We start from the raw sequence: 20,733 nt of genomic DNA on the forward strand, positions 1-20,733 counted from the left end.
TGGATGGATGGATGGATGGATGGATGGATGGATACTGGAGATATGGTGGATAGATTAATGGATGGCTGGTTGAGAGATACTGTAGATATGATGGACGGATGGATGGAGAGGCACTGTAGATATGATGGATGGATACTATGAATATGAATGATTGATAGACGGACAGATACTGTAGATATGATGGATGGTTGGTTGAGAGGTACTGTAGATATGATGGTTGGATGCAATGAATATGAATAATGGTTGGACGGATGGATAGATGATAGATAAATAGATGGATGGAGAGATACTGTAGATATGATGGATGTTTGGATGAATGGATACATACTGTAGATATGATGGATGGATGATAGATACTGTATATGATGGATGGTTGGATGGATGATAGATACTGTAGATATGATGGATGGTTGGATGGATGGATAAATACTATAGATATAATGGATGGATAGACGGATGGATGGATGGATGGATGGATGGATACTGGAGATATGGTGGATAGATTAATGGATGGCTGGTTGAGAGATACTGTACATATGATGGACGGATGGATGGAGAGGTACTGTAGATATGATGGATGGATACTATGAATATGAATGATTGATAGACGGACAGATACTGGAGATATGATGGATGGATTGATGGATGGTTGGATGAGCGGTACTGTAGATATGATGGTTGGATGCAATGAATATGAATGATGCTTGGATGATGGATAGATGATAGATAAATGGATGGATGGAGAGATACTGTAGATATGATGGATGAATGGATAAATACTGTAGATATGATGGATGGTTGGATGGATGATAGATACTGTAAATATGATGGATGGTTGGATGGATGGATAAATACTGTAGATATGATGGACAGATGGATGGATGGATGAATGGATAGATGGATGGATGGATACTGGAGGTATGGTGGATAGATTAATGGATGGCTGGTTGAGACATACTCTAGATATGATGGACGGATGGATGGAGAGGTACTGTAGATATGATGGATGGTTGGATGCATGGATAAATACTATAGATATGATGGATGGATAGACGGATGGATGGATGAATACTGGAGATATGGTGGATAGATTAATGGATGGCTGGTTGAGAGATACTCTAGATATGATGGACGGATGGATGGAGAGGTACTGTAGATATGATGGATGGTTGGATGGATGGATAAATACTATAGATATGATGGATGGATGGATACTGGAGATATGGTGGATAGATTAATGGATGGCTGGTTGAGAGATACTGTAGATATGATGGACGGATGGATGGGGAGGTACTGTAGATATGATGGATGGATACTTTGAATATGATATGATTGATAGACGGACAGATACCGTAGATATGATGGATGGATTGATGGATGGTTGGATGAGAGGTACTGTAGATATGGTGGTTGGATGCAATGAATATGAATGATGGTTGGACGGATGGATAGACGATAGATAAATGGATGGATGGAGAGATACTGTAGATATGATGGATGGTTGGATGAATGGATACATACTGTAGATATGATGGATGGATGATAGATACTGTAGATATGATGGATGGTTGGATGGATGATAGATACTGTAGATATGATGGATGGTTGGAAGAATGGATAAATACTGTAGATATGATGGACGGATGGATGGATGAATGGATAGATGGATGGATGGATACTGGAGATATGGTGGATACATTAATGGATGGCTGGTTTAGAGATACTGTAGATATGATGGACAGATGGACGGAGAGGTACTGTGGATATGATGGATGGTTGGATGGATGGATAAATACTATAGATATGATGGATGGATGGACGGATGGATGGATGGATGGATACTGGAGATTTGGTGGATAGATTAATGGATGGCTGGTTGAGAGATACTGTAGATATCATGGACGGATAGACGGACAGATACTGTAGATATGATGGATGGATTGATGGATGGTTGGATGAGAGGTACTGTAGATATGATGGTTGGATGATGGATGGATACCGTAGATAGGATGGCTGAATGATGGATGGATGGATAGATACTGAAGATATGATGATGGATGAATAGATGAGGGAGAGAATGATGGATGCATACAGTAGATAGGATGGATGGATGATAGATACTGGAGATATGATGGATGGATAAATGAATGGATGGAGAGATACTGTAGATATGATGGATGGTTGGATGGATGAATACTGTAGATATGATGGATGGATTGATGGATGGTTGGATGAGAGGTACTGTAGATATGATGGTTGGATGATGGATGAATGATGGATGGATACCGTATATAGGATGACTGGATGATGGATGGATGGGTAGATACTGGAGATATGATGATGGATGAATAGATGAGGGAGAGAATGATGGATGTATACAGTAGATAGGATGGATAGATGATAGATACTGGAGATATGATGGATGGATAAATGAATGGATGGAGAGATACTGTAGATATGATGGATGGTTGGATGGATGGATGAATACTGTAGATATGATGGATGGATGGATGGATGTATGGATAGATGGATGGATGGATGGATGGATACTGGAGATATGGTGGATAGATTAATGGATGGCTGGTTGAGAGATACTGTACATATGATGGACGGATGGATGGAGAGGTACTGTAGATATGATGGATGGATACTATGAATATGAATGATTGATAGACAGACAGACACTGTAGATATGATAGATGGATTGATGGATGGTTGGATGACAGGTACTGTAGATATGATGGTTGGATGCAATGAATATGAAGGATGGTTGGACGGATGGATAGATGATAGATAAATGGATGGATGGAGAGATACTGTAGATATGGTGGATGGTTGGATGAATGGATACATACTGTAGATATGATGGATACTGTAGATATGATGGATGGATAGATAGATAGATAGATAGATAGATAGATAGATAGATAGATAGATAGATAGATAGATAGATAGATAGATAGATAGATATGGTGGATGGTTGGATGAATGGATACATACTGTAGATATGATGGATACTGTAGATATGATGGATGGATTGATACTGGAGATCAAAATATCAAAATATCCCCCGCATGCTTTGATTTTTCAGTATGCGGCCCTCAGTGGAAAAGTTTGGACACCCTTGAAAAATGTTATTTAACTTTCAAATATTTTTCTAAGTTATTTTTTTAAATTTATCAATTGCAATAATAACACAAACATACCCATCACTAAGTATGTCATTTGGCAATTAACGAACCCATCTTTAAGCCGTTCGGCTAATAAGTAGCCTCCATGATCTCGCGATGTTTGGCTTCTGGTCCCTACGAGGCAACGCGGGATGTTGGAATAAGATGATGCGGAGTTAGCTCGTCCACGGTGGGCAAGAAGACGAGACAGGCGCCTCAGTGAGAAAGACCAAAAGAGGAATCCGAGTCTTTTAGGGCGTGAAGGTAGGATGTAGGAGGCGTGTGTGTTTATGTTTGTGTGCGTGAGAGAGACAGCAGGGCTAGCCTCGGCGCCACATGACGTCACGAGCTTCCCCGAAAGTCAAAACAAGCGTTGATGCGGTAACGGCGCTTCCCCCGCTTTGCTCGTCGGAAACCCGTCAAAAGGAAGATTCCTGCCCATGGGATTTGGATTGTAAATAACGCAAGGACAACCGGTATAAAACGCTGCTTTCCACTATGAGCGGCAACTAAAGGGAAATAAGAGCCGGGGCTCCGAGGATCGCACCTGCTGCTTCAGGTAACCCCTGCTAGCTAGCTTGTTGCTAACTGTCGTTAGCATAACAACATGGCACGAAGGTGGCCTAAAACCTGCCGTGTCATGTTTGCTCTTGTCAGTCGTTTGCAGGGCTTTGTTATGGTGGAGGAAAACACTTACACGCTTACGTTACATGCAGTGTGTTACTGTTGCCATGTTTGTTATGGTGACTCTGTAAGGGCAACAACATGCGTCAGCTTGGCAGCTAGTGACGTAGATGATGATGATGATGTGCAGGGCCTGGCAGTGATGCTGGCACCCATTTGTCATCCTAGCTCACTGCTAGTCTTTCACAAATTGGACACCTATGACCAGAAAGGCATCATTCAAACCTGTCACAAAACAGTAGCCTGGTGCGCTGAATTTGGTGGATGTGGAGGCACTGACATTATGGTGTGTTTTCAACATGCAATCAATTACAATAGGATTCATCACATGTCGACACTTGCATGGAGGTTTTTTTGTTATTATTATGTCCACTTAAAAGGGGAATAGTGGTACAAGTACAGCAACATTTTGTACTTGAAATTATGGCTGGGCGATATGGCCTTTTATTAATATCTCAATATTTTTAGGCCATGTCACGATACACGATATATATCTCGATATTTTGCCTTAGCCTTGAATGAACACTTGATGCATATACTCACAGCAGTATGATGATTCTATGTGTCTACATTAAAACATTCTTGTTCATACTGCATTAATATATGCTAATTTTAAACTTTCATGCAGAGAGGGAAATCACAACTAGCGGGGGTGTATATTGTAGCGTCTCGGAAGAGTTAGTGCTGCAAGGGGTTCTGGGTATTTGTTCTGTTGTGTTTATGTTGTGTTACGGTGCGGATGTTCTCCCGAAATGTGTTTGTCATTCTTGTTTGGTGTGGGTTCACAGTGTGGCGCATATTTGTAACAGTGTTAAAGTTATTTATACGTCCACAATCAGTGTGACCTGTATGACTGTTGATCAAGTATGACATGCATTCACTTGTGTGTGTGAAAAGCCGTAGATATTATGTGACTGGGCCGGCACGCAAAGGAAGTGGCTTTAAGGTTTATTGGCGCTCTGTACGTCTCCCTACATCTGTGTACACAGCGGCGTTTTAAAAAGTCATAAATTTTACATTTTGAAACCGATACCGATAATTTTAAAACCAATACCGATAATTTCCGATATTACATTTTAAAGCATTTATCCCTAACCAAAACTGTATTTATTAAGCAGTGGCACACACATTCATGTCATTTCCAAAACAGAAAGTGCAAGATTGTCTGAGACATTTTAAAACAAGCTATAAGTGCACTTTTGTGCATGATGTCACTAAGATGACTTATCAAAACAACACTAAATTAAAGTGTACTTTTTATACAGAACGCCACTACAATAGTTAAAAACAAATAACGTGCACTTTTGTGCATGATGTCACACAAGATATTTCAATTACTGTCAAATAAAAATGAGCTGCATAATAGGAAATCAAATAGTGTATGTCCTTCGCTATGTGGTAGGTTCCTGCGGATATAATCTCCTTCTGTTGTTGGCTATTTTTTTCATACGGTGTTGATGTGGAAATGGTTGCCTCGGCATTTTGTTGGTGTGGCACCGAACGGAGATGTTGACATGCAGAGTTTCAAGCACTCTTAATTCAAGCACTCTTCATTCTCTAGCGGGTGACTTTTCAAATGATGCTACATATTAGCAGTAATGCTACTTTTTGTAGCAACGCTTTTGCCCCACACTTGACAAATTGCGGTTGTCTGTTCGACATATTCCCGCTTGAAGCCAAACCACCGCCAGACGATGGACCCTCTGCTGTTTTTCTTGGGAATTAATTCTTCCTTCATTTGTTACCAGATTCGCACCTTCTCTCTCTCGTATTACCACTCGCACCACAGCTAACGTTAACCATGCCGCTCTCTCTGCTCCACGAAGGCGTATACGTATGTGACGTATGTAAGAAGGTGCGCTTGTTTTATCTCTCTGTGAGAAGAGCCTGCAGTGTAATGCCCGCAGCTAAAAGCAACTGCGTGAGAACGTATACTCGAATATCACGATATAGTCATTTTCTATATCGCACAGAGACAAACCCGCGATATATCGAGTATATTCGATATATCGCCCAGCCCTACTTGAAATATTCCATTTTACTAGATTGTGTGTTGGAATAGTTTACGGCCAAGGCCCCGTTTACGCTAACCTGACTCTCGCCAGATCCTTGTAGTTCGCTGAGCTCCACACAAGGATCTGGGACTTCTCAATAGGAGATGTATTTCAGAAGTCGGGGCCTTGTAAAGAAATCATTGTATGTAATTGGATAAACCACTTGTCCGTTATCTTGAATGACGTGCTACTTCAACCACTCACATCGTAATTAGCGTCACCTACTCAGTGGCCTAGTGGTTAGAGTGTCCGCCCTGAGATCGGTAGGTTGTGAGTTCATACCAGACTATAAAAAATGGGACCCATTACCTCCCTGCTTGGCACTCAGCATCAAGGTTGGAATTGGGGGTTGAATCACCAAAAATGATTCCCGGGCGCGGCCACCGCTGCTGCCCACTGCTCCCCTCACCTCCCAGGGGGTGATCAAGGGTAATGGGTCAAATGCACAGAATAATTTCGCCACACTTAGTGTGTGTGTGTGTGACAATCATTGGTACTTTTTAACTTATGAGAGCGACGCTGGGAAATCCAAAACAGAACGATAGAGCAAAAAGTTAGACAACTTTTACTGAAACAACGCAGCAATGTCACTAGACGATCGATCTCGTTTGTGCAAAGAAGATATGTCTGCACACGACTCCTGGCTGCGTGCCGCCATTGTTGTTTGAATCAAACAGTCGTTTCGGCGCTACATCACATCTATGAAATCCCGCCCGGCGATCCTGATTGGTTCATTATTTTTTGCTATCTTGAAGGAGTTTGCATTGCCCTCGAGCCCAAATCCTTGTGTGGAGCTCAGCGTACTACAAGGGTCTGGCGAGAGTCGGGTTACGTTTACACTGCACACCAAATCAGATTGATTTTTTCCCTCAAGTGACACAGACTGGATATTTTTTGCCAGTCTAAACGTTCCAAAGTGCTTAAAATCTGATATTTTCGCATCAGATTCGGGCCACTACGTTTGCACTCCAGGCCAAAGTGGCCCATTTCAGATTTTTTCTAACTCTCAATTTTTTTTTCTTGCTGACTTTTTACACTGCAAGTAAAATGTGATCTTTATCAGGCGTCTGTATAAACTGCTCAGGCGTCACTTGCATGCCCATTTCGATAAAGTGAAAACAAAGGAAGTTGCTGATACTACTACAAAATAAAATACAAGTCACCACACCTCAATAATAAGTGTTTTCACGTGGAAAAAAAAATTGTCATAAATTGTAAGAATGTGTATGTATTAGTGTTGTCCCGATACCAATATTTTGGTACCGGTACTAAAATTATTTCGATACTTTTCATTACTTTTCTTAAATAAGGAGGACCACCAAAAATTGCATTATTGGCTTTATTTTAACAACAAATCGTAGGGTACATTAAACATATGTTTCTTATTGCAAGTTTGTCCTTGAATAAAATAGTGAACATATAAGACAACTTGTCTTTTATTAGTAAGTAAGCAAACAAAGGATCCTAATTTAGCTGTTGACATATGCAGTAACATATTGGGTCATTTTCCATTCTAATGTTTTGTCAAAATTATTAAGGACAAGTGGTAGAAAATGTAATATTAATCTACTTGTTCCTTTACTGTTAATATTTGCTTACTTTCTCTTAACATGTTCTATATACACATCTGTTAAAATGTAATAATCACTTATTCTTCTGTTGTTTGGATGCTTTACATGAGTTTTGGATAAATATGATTCATTAGTATTGCGGTACTATACTAATGCCGATATATTGTACAACCCTAGTATGTATATAGTATAATATATTTGGTAGAGGTCTAATCTTTTAATGGCTGTTAAGTAGACGCAACACGGACATAAGCGTGGATCTACGTTAGCTTTATTTGTTTTAACTCACTTACGTAAACAAATGTTCGTAACATGTAAGCAAATACGCCACAGTGTCAATTCCAGTCCTTCAACAATCGCCATTTCTTCGGAATCAAAATTTATATTTATATATTAAATATAGCCTATTATTTGCACACTATTGACAAGTGATGCACCGAAAATTTGGTCGTCTTAAATAGACTTTGCTCACAGAAACTGTATGTTGTGATGAGGTATCCACTTCCGCTGGCGTGTTGCGTCTTTCCCCGTGCACAAGAGTGACGTAACTCGTCCGAAGCTGACAAAAAAGTTGCGTTCTGGTCGCATCGCCGTTTAGACTTAAAGGCCTACTGAAACCCACTACTACCGACCACGCAGTCTGATAGTTTATATATCAATGATGAAATCTTAACATTGCAACACGTGCCAATACGGCCGGGTTAACTTATAAAGTGCAATTTTAAGTTTCCCGGGAAACTTCCGGCTGAAAACGTCTCGGTATGATGACGTTTGCGCGTGACGTCATGGGTTGAAGCAGACATTTTGGAATAGCACGGTGGCCAGTTTAAGTCGTCTGTTTTCACCACATAATTCCACAGTATTCTGGACATCTGTGTTGGTGAATGTTTTGCAATTTGTTCAATTAACAATGGAGACTGCAAAGAAGAAAGCTGTAGGTGGGATCGGTGTATTAGCGGCTGGCTGCAGCAACACAACCAGGAGGACTTTGAGTTGGATAGCAGACGCGCTACCGTGAGTACAGCTTTGGCTTCCAAACATTTGATCGCTTGCCCGTACGTGCGTGCCGCTATGTGCATGTCACGTACGTAACTTTGGGGAAATATATGTTTCTTGCCGACTCTGATGGCGGCCGGGGTGTCGTCGAAAGCTACAACGCCGTCCGCCGCCGCGCTGCTGTCCTCACCTGTCTGGGGTGACTTCCTTCGTCTCCGGGCCGCCGACCGCACAGAACATCGTGGTGAAGTCCTTCGTCGCTCCGTCGATCGCTGGCGGTACAGCATTAACCGTGTGGTTACAGGTCCAGTGTTTGGTAGTATTGTTGATCTTCTGTCTATCCTTTCAGTCAGGGGCTTATTTCTTCTGTTTCTATCTGCAGTTAAGCACGATGCTATCACGTTAGCTCCGTAGCTAAAGTGTTTCGCCGATGTATTGTTGTGGAGATAAAAGTCACTGTGAATGTCCATTTCGCGTTCGCGACTCTCATTTTCAAGAGGATATAGTATCCGAGGTGGTTTAAAATACAAATCCGTGATCCACAATAGAAAAAGGAGAGAGTGTGGAATCCTATGAGCCCTTGTACCTAAGTTACGGTCAGAGCGAAAAAAGATACGTCCTGCACTGCACTCTAATCCTTCACTCTCACTTTCCTCATCCACGAATCTTTCATCCTCGCTCAAATTAATGGGGTAATCGTCGCTTTCTCGGTCCGAATCGCTCTCGCTGCTGGTGTAAACAATGTGCAGATGTGAGGAGCCCTTCAACCTGTGACGTCACGCTACTTCCGGTACAGGCAAGGCTTTTTTATCAGCGACCAAAAGTTGCGAACTTTATCGTCGATGTTCTCTACTAAATCCTTTCAGCAAAAATATGGCAATATTGCGAAATGATCAAGTATGACACATAGAATGATTCTGCTATCCCCGTTTAAATAAGAAAATTTCATTTCAGTAGGCCTTTAAGTCACATTTGAAAATATCAGATTCCAATTGGATTTAGACTACCTCCTGATGTTTATATTTGAGTTTGAGTTTATTTCGAACATGCATGCATACAACATGATAAATCACAATTTCCAGTTTCTCTATTAAACATGTTCAAAAAGGAGTAGGAAGAAGCAGAGCTTATTTATTCCTACCCCTTTTCCTTTACATAGCAGTTGCTAAAACTTTTGTTCACTTCCTGTTCTCAATTTATTCACAATATACTCCATAAGTAATAACAATAAAAATAAATAAATACATAAATATTAATTGGTGAAGTATGTTATATTTTATATGGTGAGATGAGTGAGATTATCTTGAAAATGAATGGATGGATGAAATAAATTCAGAGTGTTTATCATGGTTGTTCTTTGTATTTTGTAAACACTTTAAGCTTAAAGAGTTTCTTGAAGTGGATCATATTAGTTTCTTTGCTTAATCCATTCCATAATTTAATTCCACATACTGATATACTCAAGGTCTTAAGTGTTGTACGTGCGTACAAATGTTTTAAATTAAAATTGTCTCTAAGATTATATTTCTCCTCTTTTGTTGAGAAGAATTGTTGTATATTCTTGGGTAACAGTTTATAGTTTGCTTTGTGTATAATATTGGCTGTTTGCCAATTCACTATGTCGTGGAATTAGTATCTTTGATTCAATTAATAAAAAGGGTTTGTATGTTCTCTATATCCAACATTGTGTATTCTACTGATATTTTTTGTAACACTGTTATTAATGAAGTGTACTTTTGTAGTTATTTCCCCATATTTCTGCAGATATGGTAACACTAGCGAGCAGTATCTCTACTGACCAAAAATCACGCCATATTCTCATATGGCGTGATTTTTGGTCCAGAACATGTTTTGCTTTGTTCATTATTGACGTGTCTCTTGCCATTTTATGTCAAATATTTTTTACATGAGATTTCCAGTTCAAATTATCATCAATCATTATACCTAGAAATTTGGTTTAATTTACTCTTTCAATTTCTATTCCGTCTATTTGTATTTGTGTTTGGCTTTCTCTTCTACTGTTACCAAATAGCATTATTTTAGTTTTACTGAGATTCAAAGAGTCTGTTTTTGTCAAACCATCTTTTTAATGTGTTCATTTCTTCTGTTATTATTTTTATTAGCTTCTGTGTGTTCTCTCCTGAACAAAACGCTGTTGTATGACCTCCAAATAATACTAACTTTAGATCTTTTGTAACTTTACAAATGTCCTTTATATAGACATTGAACAATTTTGGTCCTAGTATTGATCCCTGAGGTACACCACAGGATATATTTAGCGTTGTAGATGTGTGTGTTCGCCTAGCTCCACATATTGTTTCCTGTTCGTTAAATAACTTCTAATCCAGTTTAAGACCAACCCTCTGATGCCATACCGTTCTAGTTTTTTTTAAATTAAAATATTGTGATTAATTGTGTCAAATGCTTTAGTTAGATCCATCAACACTACTGCTGCACATTTTTTACTATCTATTGCATTGGTAATTTCTTCTGTAATTTCAATTAAAGCCATCGAAGTTGAAACATTAGCTCTGTATCCATATTGGTTCTCAGCGAGTATTCTATTTTTGTTTGTGAAACTCTCTAGTCTGTTATGGAACAGTTTTTCAATGATTTTAGAAAATTGTGGAATTAAAGAAACAGGTCTATAATTTGTAAATTGGTGTTTATCTCCAGTCTTATAAATTGGTGCAACTTTAGCTATTTTCATTTTGTTTGGAAATTTACCTGATGTGGCCTGAATCTAATGCAAAAAGATCAGATTTAAAGAATTTTGGAGTGTTTAGACTGGCAAAAAAATATCTCACCTGTGTTATTTGAGGGCAAAAAAATCAGATGTGTTGTGCAGTTTAAACGGGGCCATCAGGAGGTAATCCAAATTCAATTGGAATCTAATCTTTTCAAATGTGACTGCCGTCTAAATGGAAATGCGACCTGATTGACACTATTACGTGTGCACAGGAAAATACGCGTGGTTATGTCATCACAACATCCGGTTTTAGTGAGCAAAAAATACGCATGGTTATGTCATCACAACATCCGGTTTTAGTGAGCAAAAAATACGCATGGTTATATCATCACAACATCCGGTTTTAGTGAGCAAAGTATTTTTCTGGCGGCAGAATAATGGTGCGCTATATATAATATAATATATAATATACTTTGATTCGGAAGAAATAGCGATTGTTAAAGGACCGGAAATGATGTGTATGCTGTGGCGTATTTGCTTACATGTTACGTACATTGCGTAAGATGTTTACATAAGTAAGTTGAAATAAAAGTTGGTGACTTATTTTGCAAAGTAGTAGGAGCAACGTCCTTGTTCCTTTACGAAATCTGGTCAACTTTCTTTGTTTTCACTTTATTGAACTGCGCATGTTTTCGTGTATACTGGAGTCTGATAAAGATCACATTTACTTGTACATGGTCGGCTGGAAAAAATCAGATTTAGAAAAAAAATCTGGTTTGAGCCACTTTGGCCTGCAGCTTATATAAACATAGTCTTTAGGAGTGCTTTGAGTGCATTTTGTTTTGAACAGGTGTGGAGGAAACCGTTTACTTGCCAATTGTCTTTCATTTTATTATTGTACTTTGTTCCTGTAAAATGGCGGGCTATGTGCTGTTAGAAAGAAACACCTGTCATGTTACTTTACTAATTGTGTTGTTTATCTGTGCGTTAGATGAACTACCTTAAATCTAGTTTAATACAGACGCTACTACTATTATGTTGTTTTAATTTTCTTTTGCCTATTCACTTTGCTGTGCACAGTGGAACGAAATCTCTTCAGACTAATTTGTTCAAAACTATTCTTCACAAATATAAATTGTCAAATGGTCACCATCATTAAATACCGTAAAGGTAATATTTCAAGTATAATTTTAACAATCATGAATTGAACAAAATGTAACTTTATTGTCATTTAACTTAAAGGGGAACAACACTTTTTAAAATGTTTTTATGCATTCTAACGCGTTCTAACTAGCAAATGTCAGCTAACAATGGAGCCAATGGAAGTCACTCTATTTTGCCTGTAAAGTGCTCTAAAACATCCAAAAGCCTCCATCCATGTTTTATATACCGTAATTTCCGGACTATAAGCCGCACCTGACTATAAGCCGCACCAGCTAAATTTAGGGGAAAATACAGATTGCTCCATATATAAGCCGCACCCGACTATAAACCACAGGGTTTTGATGTGTAATTACCGTAGTATATAGGGGTTCCTGCTACCACGGAGGGGATTGTTGGGACAGAGATGACTGTTTGGGAACGCAAAGCGTCCCATTTATTAACAATAAATCTTTCAATCATTCAATCAAACTTTCACATATTTGACATGGCGAACAGCATTCGTGCAGAGTACAAATAATACAACGGTGCAAGTTAATACAAAGTGCTCGCCTGTACGTTATCAAAATAACCAGCCTACCGGTAAAGGAAAAGTCAGTCTTTAATCATTGTGTCATCGTCTTCCTCCTGCGTACTAAAACCACCGAAATCCTCTTCGTCGGTGTCGGAGAAGAACAGGCCGTAAATAAGCCGCACCGTTGTATAAGCCGCAGGGACCAGAACGAGGGAAAAAAGTAGCGGCTTATAGTCCGGAAATTACGGTACACACTTTAGCTACCGTAATTTCCGGACTATAAGCCGCACCTGACTATAAGCCGCACCAGCTAAATTTAGGGGAAAATACAGATTGCTCCATATATAAGCCGCACCCGACTATAAGCCGCAGGGTTTTGATGTGTAATTACCGTAGTATATAGGGGTTCCTGCTACCACGGAGGGGATTGTCGGGACAGAGATGACTGTTTGGGAACGCAAAGCGTCCCATTTATTAACAATAAATCTTTCAATCATTCAATCAAACTTTCACATCTTTGACATGGCGAACAGCATTCGTGCAGAGTACAAATAATACAACGGTGCAAAGTAATACAAAGTGCTCGCCTGTACGTTATTAAAAATAACCAGCCTACCGGTATATGAAAAGTCAGTCTTTAATCATTGTGTCATCGTCTTCCTCCTGCGTACTAAAACCACCGAAATCCTCTTCGTCGGTGTCGGAGAAAAACAGGCCGTAAATAAGCCGCACCCTTGTATAAGCCGCAGGGACCAGAACGAGGGGAAAAAGTAGCGGCTTATAGTCCGGAAATTACGGTATATATGTAACATACACATTCGTAATAACATGTCATATTTATGTATTTTGCTAATTTTTAGCATACGGCAGTATATTAAGTATATTTAGTTTTACCTTCAAACAACAAACACTAAGCATCATGCAGCAGTATTGCTAAGTGCTCAACAACAAACTTTGAACATGATAAAACAATCACTTACTGTACAATATCTGCTCTCAATAGGATGCTGACTAATGAATGTTCATATCTTCTTGTTTAGATGAAGAGTTATTCACAATCCTCACAAAGAAAGGGTTAAAAAAAAAAAAGGGCCGCAAACGAGTGTCTTTTCATGTCTTTTTCGCTATCTCTGGGTTTAAGTTGAATCAAAAGCTCACCGGTTCAATATGTCAATATAGCAGCATAAGCAAGTTAGCTTTATGAGATCACCACGCCACTATGTCGGCGTTAGCGTTGCTAATAGTCTGTTAATAAGTTGGTCACAAGATGTGACTAGAGGATTGTTGGTGGTTTTTATATGTTTATTTAGAGGGCTTTATGGGCGGAATAGTGTACTCCTATTGGCTGCATTAGCCACCTCATACTAGCCTTATTTTACGACTTAGAATGCATAAAAAAAAGACAAACGTATAAGTTCTTGTCTTACATAGGGATTGTGAATGAGTATAAAAAAAAGTGCAGTTCCCCTTTAAAAAGTACAACAATATGTTTTTACTTGAAGGGCCTAGAGCAGGATTCGCAAACTGATGTAACGATAGAGCGGGGACCCCCTACTTATACATCTTGTGTAAAATTGTGGTTTAGATTAGAGATCGATCGATGTGTTTATTTCAGGGGCGATACCAATACCGATTATTAGCAGGCAAGGAGACCGATAACTGATATTTGGAGCCAATAGTCAATTGCAGTAAAATTGAGCTAAACATGAATACTATACGTCAGTAAAAAACGAGACAGGGCTTTAAGTTTTTATTTTTTTTTTAACATATTGACCGATAAAACAAGGCTGATATTGATATACGTCAGTATGCCAAATATTGCCGCAGATAATCGGCCCAGCCGATAATCGCTTCATCCCTAGTTTAATTAAACCAGTCCAAAAGCGACATCGTTTTTGTGGTTCCCGGGTTATGAACAAGTTCCTAGATGTTCCTAAAAGTCAAGTTATTCTGTAAGTCAGATCTTATAGCTAAAATATACTTGAACTTAACTTTTAAGTCACTCGCACTGTACACAGAATATACGAAGGACATTTAAAACACACAAATTAAAATAACAGATATGATATAAATAAAAAGAGAACAACTCCTATGTTAGCTGTTTTTCTGAGATAATTATTTACTTTCAACTCTCTCACTATCACATTACAGTAGTCACACCCGCTGTACTTTATTTAACCCCTGGTGTTGTCTTTCAGGCGTTTGTACCTTCTTTAAATATTGTCCCAGGCTAGTCAGGAAGGGTAAACTCCTGTGCTCCTCCCAGATCTTAGAACAGCACAGAATCGAGATGGGCGTGGCTCGCATGGTAGAGCGGCCGTGCCAGCAATTTGAGGGTTGCAGGTTTGATTCCAGGTTCTACTCATGCGGTCCCTTAGCTCCGCTCTAGTGGCTTCTTGGAGCTTTTTAAAAAAATTATGAAAATAGCAAAATATGGGGGAAATTTTTTTTGTTTGTTTTAATATGGTTTCTGTATACAAACGTGACACAAACCTTCCTAATTGTTAGAAAACCCACTGTTTAATGTTTGTGGTCGTGCTTCACTGATGAGAGTATTTGGCGAGTGCTGTTTTGTCCTATTGATTTTGGCGGTCCTTGAGCTCACCGTAGTTGTGTGGACTGTTACACAACAGTTTGTTTACATGTATAACTTTCTCCAACACTGCCACAGAAAGATGCGTTTTCCCCACTCTTTGTCTAATTTTGTCCACCAAATGTTTTATACTGTATGTGAATGCACAAAGGTGAGCTTTGTTGATGTTATTGACTTGTTGGACTGCTACTCAGGCATATTTGCTCAGTGCATGACTGCAAGCTAATCAACGCTAACATGCTATTTAGGCTAGCTGTATGTATATGATTCCTCGTTTGTAGGTATATTTGAGCTTATTTAATTTCCTTTACTTATGTCCTCTGTGTATTTTGTATTTGCATGTCTCATGACATATTATCTGTATGTAATTTTAGCTGCTTTTCTGATAGTTTTTTTGTGTGCCATGTTGTTCCAGACCATAGCAAACGTTACCCGGCTTGCAAAGATTGTAATACATCCATTAGAAGAAGACAGCCTTCAATTTCCTTTAACTTGGACACACATCTATACCTTTGGCCATTCTAAGACAGTAATTTCCATTTTATATCACCCTCTGAGAAGCCTTTGTTTTACTAATGTTTTCCAATGTTGTAAAAATGTGTAAAATAAATATTACATTTCGACGAATTGCGTCAGCCTGCGACACATAGTCATTTTGATAGTAGACTAATATAGCTAATATAGACACTTCCATCATGTGTTGCCTTCATTATAAGACTCACCGGTATGTACCGTTTTTGCGGCTCCAGACAATTAGTTTTTTGTATTTTTGGTCCAATATGGTTCTTTCAACACTTTGAGTTGCCAGCCTCTGGCCTACACTAATCACGGCCGTTGTGTCTTGGGCAGGACACTTCACCCAACTTGCTCTCACTGGTGTATGAATGTGCAGGACATTCTTGGGTAAATAAAGCTTAAAAAAAAGGATCAATGACCACTCTTGCTTTCATGAACTTTAATGCTACTTGTCTTTAATGACGATCACGGTCGCAATAGTCGCGCATTTGTCACCTATTTCTTGACATATCAGAATCAGAATCAGAAATACTTTATTAATCCCCGAGGGGAAATGAACAATATGTTGGTTGCCATGTATCTTCTCAGAGCTTTTTCTTTGTCACACTGCTGCTTGGGAGACGTAATACAGTCTGTAAAGTTAACTAAAAAGTGACGTAACTGCGATTTCCTGAGTGTAAAAATTGTGTGAAATATCTGACTGCAGATGGCTGCTTCAACTCACACACACAATGTGGCACGCTCACATTCCTGCCGCAAACTACTCTGCTTCTGGAGTTCTGGAGCGAATCTCTTGTTAATGGCCCATTTATCTGTTCACTACTGTGTTGGATTAACAATAATGCGTTTTTAAAGACATTTGACGTTTAAATTTGTAAAAAAAATAAATCATGAAAATGAAGGGAAAAATGGTCTAATAAACCATACATTTCACAACCTGCCTGCAGTACACCTTGTTGAAGACCACTGGCCTATATATCTATAGGGTGGTAACTTAAGCATTATGTTTTCTAAGTCAAACATATGAGATGGCTTTGGCTGCAAAATTAGACTTTTACTTTTCCGTTTCTGCTTGTTTGCTGCTCTTCTATATGCTTTTTGGTAATATGTTGCATCATCGATGTAGTGCTATTGTGAAAGGCCAGCTCCATTTGACAGTGCAAACTAGTGTTGTCCTGATACCAATATTTTGGTACCGGTACCAAAATTATTTCGATACTTTTCTTTACTTTTCTAAATAAATTTGACGACAAAAAATTGCATTATTGGCTTTATTTTAATTAAAAATCTTACGGTACATTAAACATATGTTTCTTATTGCAAGTTTGTCTTTAAATAAAATAGTGAACATACAAGACAACTTGCAAACAAAGGCTCCTAATTTAGCTGCTGACGTATGCAGTAACATATTGTGTCATTTATCATTCTATTTTTTTTGTCAAAATTAGGACAAGTGGTAGAAAATGAATTATTAATATACTTGTTCATTTACTGTTAATATCTGCTTACTTTCTCTTTTAACATGTTCTATCTACACTTCTGTTAAAATGTAATAAACACTTATTCTTCTGTTGTTTGATAATTAGTTTTGGATGATACCACAAATTTGGGTATCAATCTGATACCAAGTCGTTAAAGGATCATACATTGGTCATATTCAAAGTGCAATGCTTTGCAGCCTGTAGCACAGCCTTTGTAATATTCTGGGTTGGAGTCAATAACCAGGCGAGGTGATGAAGTTACGTCTCTTTACTTCATACTTCAGAACCGACTCCCACACTTGCCGCCAGGGTGCGCAATACAACGTAAACCGTTGGCCAACCAAAAAGTAACCACAGAACACTATACACAACATTCACCAGGAGATGGCAACAAACTAATTAGATCACTCTATTACAGGCAGCATCTGTGAAATTTCAGTTGTAGAAAAGGAGTGAGTTTAGGGTTGAATTGTCCATCCTCGTTCTATTCTCTGTCCCTCGTCGTCGCCATGACTGTGTCTTCTTCGTTCTTCTGCTTCGTCTCCTTCTTGTTGTGTGTGCAGTTGTGCACTCTCCAAAAGCTGTAGATGTTATAACGTGACTGGGCCGGCACGTTGTTTATATGAAGGAAAAGCGGACGTGACGACAGGCTGTCCTCAATCAGGTCCACACGGACCTGGAGGGGGCGTGCCTAAAGTCCGGCTGGAAATCGGGAGAAATTCGGGAGAATGGTTGTCCCGGGAGATTTTCGGGAGAGGCACTGAAGTTCGGAAGGGTTGGCAAGTATGTGCATACGTGATGACTATGCATGTGTGTGTAAGACAGGCATGAACGCCTGGGCGATTCATTAATCGATGGACAAATGTCCGAACATTGATCATTTACATGTGCTAAATAAAGTAATACATACAGTTCTAATGCTTATGTTCTCAGAACGTTCGCTGTACGTTTGGTTCTAACTAATCATGGGGGAACTATTAGCTAACATTATTTTTAATGTTATGTGTTAGCTGGGTTAGCGAGAAAACATTATAGAGGAGGAAGAAGGAGAGGACAAGCTATGTTAGCTGCGGCGCTATAGCCTGAATGTGAAGTAATGAAACAAGAAAATAATATATGATTTGGACACTTCAACAAAAGACTAATTGATAGGAACTTCATTACAGCAGGGGTTGAGGTGGGCGGGGTTGGGGGGGTGGGGTTAGGTGGTAGCGGGGGGTGTATATTAGAGTGTCCCGGAAGAGTTAGTGCTGCAAGGGGTTCTGGGTATTTGTTCTGTTGTGTTTATGTTGTGTTACGGTGCGGATGTTTTCCCAAAATGTGTTTGTCATTCTTGTTTGGTGTGGGTTCACAGTGTGGCACATATTTGTAACAGTGTTAAAGTTGTTTATACGGCTACCCTCATTGTGACCTGTATGGCTGTTGATCAAGTATGCCTTGCATTAACTTGTGTGTGTGTGTAAAAGCCGCATATATTATGTGACTGGGCCGGCACGCTGTTTGTATGGAGGAAAAGCGGACGTGACAACAGGTTGTAGAGGACGCTAAAGGCAGTGCCTTTAAAGGCCTACTGAAACCCACTACTACCGACCACGCAGTCTGATAGTTTATATATCAATGATGAAATCTTAACATTATAACACATGCCAATACGGCCGGGTTAACTTATAAAGTGACATTTTAAATTTGCCGCTAAACTTCCGGTTCGAAACGCCTCTGAGGATGACGTATGCACGTGACGTAGACCGGCGAACACGGGTATGCCTTCCACATTGAAGCCAATACGAAAAAGCTCTGTTTTCATTTCATAATTCCACAGTATTCTGGACATCTGTGTTCGTGAATCTGTTGCAATCATGTTCATTGCATTATGGAGAAGGAAGCTGAGCAAGCAAAGAAGAAAGTTGTCGGTGCGAAATGGACGTATTTTTCGAACGTAGTCAGCAACAACAGTACACAGCCGGCGCTTCTTTGTTTACATTCCCGGAAGATGCAGTCAAGATGGAAGAACTCGGATAACAGAGACTCTAACCAGGAGGACTTTTGACTTCGATACACAGACGCCTGTAGAGAACTGGGACAACACAGACTCTTACCAGGATTACTTTGATTTGGATGACAAAGATGCAGACGTGCTACTGTGAGTATGCAGCTTTGGCTTCTAAACATTTGATCGCTTGACCGTATGTGCGCAACTTTTTTTTGCGTATGTACGTAACTTTTTAAAAATATATAAGCTTTATGAACCTTGGGTTAGGTGAACGGTCTTTTGGGCTGAGTGATTGTGTGTGTTGATCAGGTGTTTGAATTGTATTGGCGTGTTCTATGGAGCTAGGAGCTAGCAGAGGAGCTAGGAGCTAGCGTAACAAACACGCAGGTGTTTTTATGCAGGATTAATTTGTGGCATATTAAATATAAGCCTGGTTGTGTTGTGGCTAATAGAGTATATATATGTCTTGTGTTTATTTACTGTTGTAGTCATTCCCAGCTGAATATCAGGTACCGTGAGTATGCAGCCTTGGCTGCTAAACATTTGACAGCTTGACCGTATGTGCGCGTCACGTACGTAACTTTTTAAAAATATATAAGCTTTATGAACCTTGGGTTAGGTGAACGGTCTTTTGGGCTGAGTGATTGTGTGTGTTGATCAGGTGTTTGAATTGTATTGGCGTGTTCTATGGAGCTAGGAGCTAGCAGAGGAGCTAGGAGCTAGCGTAACAAACACGCAGGTGTTTTTATGCAGGATTAATTTGTGGCATATTAAATATAAGCCTGGTTGTGTTGTGGCTAATAGAGTATATATATGTCTTGTGTTTATTTACTGTTGTAGTCATTCCCAGCTGAATATCAGGTACCGTGAGTATGCAGCCTTGGCTGCTAAACATTTGACAGCTTGACCGTATGTGCGCGTCACGTACGTAACTTTTTAAAAATATATAAGCTTTATGAACCTTGGGTTAGGTGAACGGTCTTTTGGGCTGAGTGATTGTGTGTGTTGATCAGGTGTTTGAATTGTATTGGCGTGTTCTATGGAGCTAGGAGCTAGCAGAGGAGCTAGGAGCTAGCGTAACAAACACGCAGGTGTTTTTATGCAGGATTAATTTGTGGCATATTAAATATAAGCCTGGTTGTGTTGTGGCTAATAGAGTATATATATGTCTTGTGTTTATTTACTGTTGTAGTCATTCCCAGCTGAATATCAGGTACCGTGAGTATGCAGCCTTGGCTGCTAAACATTTGACAGCTTGACCGTATGTGCGCGTCACGTACGTAACTTTTTAAAAATATATAAGCTTTATGAACC

The 20,733-nt window shown here is 39.4% G+C and overlaps 1 protein-coding gene across 3 annotated transcripts in view; it reads left to right on the forward strand.

Moving 5' to 3' along the window:
- Positions 1-3,305: 3,305 nt before the first annotated feature.
- Positions 3,306-20,733, forward strand: part of akt3a (v-akt murine thymoma viral oncogene homolog 3a) — a 180,571-nt gene continuing 163,143 nt past the window's right edge. For 2 of the 3 annotated variants that reach the window (XM_062059027.1, XM_062059029.1), the window contains exon 1: positions 3,441-3,729. The gene's annotated coding sequence lies outside the window, so the exon portion shown is untranslated. The other variant, XM_062059028.1, reaches the window with a different exon arrangement.

This window comes from Entelurus aequoreus, linkage group LG09, assembly GCF_033978785.1.
Source record: "Entelurus aequoreus isolate RoL-2023_Sb linkage group LG09, RoL_Eaeq_v1.1, whole genome shotgun sequence".
Lineage (NCBI taxonomy): Eukaryota > Metazoa > Chordata > Actinopteri > Syngnathiformes > Syngnathidae > Entelurus > Entelurus aequoreus.